Source organism: Dasypus novemcinctus, chromosome 2 (assembly GCF_030445035.2).
Source record: "Dasypus novemcinctus isolate mDasNov1 chromosome 2, mDasNov1.1.hap2, whole genome shotgun sequence".
NCBI lineage: Eukaryota > Metazoa > Chordata > Mammalia > Cingulata > Dasypodidae > Dasypus > Dasypus novemcinctus.
The window spans coordinates 37,397,311-37,399,776 of NC_080674.1; the positions used below are offsets into that span (position 1 = coordinate 37,397,311).

The following is a 2,466-nucleotide window of genomic DNA, read 5'->3' on the forward strand; positions in this document are numbered from 1 at the left end:
GCCTACTGTAGGGGTTATGTAATCCATTGCAGTTCTGTATAGAAATATAAGCACACAACAGACACAAGCCATTAATTATCAAAACAAGACTGCCACCTTATTGGTGACTAATGGTTCTTCCTGACATGAGAATGTATTCCTGGAGTGTCATCTATAACTCTCAGAGGAGGTCTGTCTTCAAAGGATGCTGTACATCACACACCCACTTACTAGAAAACCTCAGTGCAATCTTTAATAGTCTTTCAGAATTCCAGTTATATACTTTAGGGATCGCTCCTATAGCACAATAATAAAATCTGCTGAAAAAAAGAAATTGTGAAGGCTCCTATGCTTGATTAAGTTCTAACTTCCAGCTGTACTTTTATTTTTTTCCAGAAGCCCAGATGCAGGCCTGTTTCATGGAGAAGGAATATGTAATGATTCCCTAAAGAGAAATCTGATACAATGGACTTGGGGATTATGAGGCTCAGTGTTTGTAAACATGAAAGAGATCTGAGCTGAAAATTTTATTTACAGTGGAAGCTGATGTTTAAGGAATCCACTTTTGGATGATCAGAAATAACACATTGCCTCTAATTCTCTAAATGACAAAAAAGAAAAATCGTAAGGATGGCTGAAAGGGGAGAAGGGCAGGGAAGTCAAGCAAACCAGCAATTACTATTGATTGAATTAGAAGAAAGAAAAAACAAAACAAAACACTGAAGTCTTGTTTTGTTTCACAATTTATAAGACATGGTTTTAGTGTTATTTTGATTTAGTACCATGTGAACATGTTGTTATGTATAACCATAAGGTGCAATTATAGGCAAGTAGGATATTTGATGACCTCTTGGCGGTAATCTATTTAGGAGAATTTTCGTCCCACACTGGTTGCCTAGACTACAAATCAAAAAAACCACCACCATCCTATTAACCCTTTGCAATTCCAGAAATTTCATGTGCCTCAGGAAGGAGCTTCTTCTAGGTGTTAGTCACAACCTCTCACCCACCCACAGAAGTGAGTTGTATGGTAAGAATGCTTTCTAAACCCTTATACACTGCTGACAGGAATGGAGATTGTTTCAACAGTTCAGGAAGCAATATGACACATACCTCTTAATACGTTCATAACTTTTGCTCAGAAAACTTTAGAAACTTATTCTAAAGCAGTAGTCAGGATGACTACTAAATTGCAAAAATTTAGCTGCATGCCTATTCATCACAGCACTGTTTAAAATAGCAAGAAATGAGAATCAATCTAAATACCAAACCATAGAGGTAAAACTATACATTTTATTAAAATCTTGTGGTAGATTTAAAGTGAAATGGTAGTAGAACGCATTCAGACATGGAACCGGGTTCTCAGTATGTTACAGTATAATTCCACTTCAGTTTTGTAAAAGTACAGACATGCACGTATGCATACTAAAATGTTAATAAAGGTTAGCTGTGTCTGCAGCCAGTTAAGCCGACGGCCCCCCTCTCCCTATGGGGGCCTGGTGTGCAGTGGCTGTGGACAGCAGCCTCCTAGGGGCCTGTTGCCTGTACAGGTTGCCCTAAGGGACCTTGGAGACAGCCCTTCCTTGCCTCTTGCTGGTCCTGTCTGTGACCTCATGCCATCCCCAATCTAGGCTCCAGACAGGTATGTGAGGGACCCGGGTCCACATCGGCCAGCTCATCATGAATGTGTCTCTGTCCATCTGTCCTCCTGCTGCCCCGTGAGAGGAGGGAGACTGCTAAGTAACCAAAGAAGGAGCAAGGAAAACCTTAAAACTATTAAGGCTTCTTCCTCCCTCCACTCAGAATGACCACGGGTGGGTTTCGCCCACACTTGAAAGACAAGAAATGAACTTTCCATTGTTTAGCAGTTTGCTTTTCAGTGGGAGGATTATCTAGGCCAGTTCACTGACCAGTCAAATAAGAAATTTGTTAGAAGGCATTGAGTGGCAATTAGGGGGAAAGTGATACTATGTGATGAGCGCTTTCTCTTTCTCCAACCTAAATATTTGCTAAAACTACCAAAAAGATCTCACAACCAGTAGCAGTCTGTGATGAAAACCGCAGTGGCTGCCAAAGTAAGGGTGTTGTGGAAAGTACGTTTGAGGAGTCTGAAAGTTTTCAAATCTTCCTCTGTTAGTGAAGTGTTGGGTCGTCTGGGTGAAACCACTTAATTGCCTCTGCCTCAGTGTCCTCAATTGTCAGCAAAGCTACGATACTCAGAGTTGTTGGGAGAATAAAATAAGACAATATAGGTAAAGAACTCTGTAAACTCTTTTTTAAAATGCCTGTATATATATTCGTCATTATTAGTGAGTTTTAATCCTAAATAATAGTTATTGGGATATGTAATAAAAGGGAGATGATCAGATACTAAATATATATCCTGTTTTCTTTTAGAAGGAAATAGTTTGCTTTCCTGTATCAGGGTTCATCGCACACATCTGGACAAAATGTTTCTTAAAAAACAAAAATATTCGTCATTTGTAT

General features: G+C 39.5%; 1 pseudogene; it reads left to right on the top strand.

Moving 5' to 3' along the window:
• The first annotated feature begins 1,432 nt into the window (after positions 1 to 1,432).
• Positions 1,433 to 1,557, top strand: LOC111764907 (small nucleolar RNA SNORA70; annotated as a pseudogene).
• Positions 1,558 to 2,466: the final 909 nt, after the last annotated feature.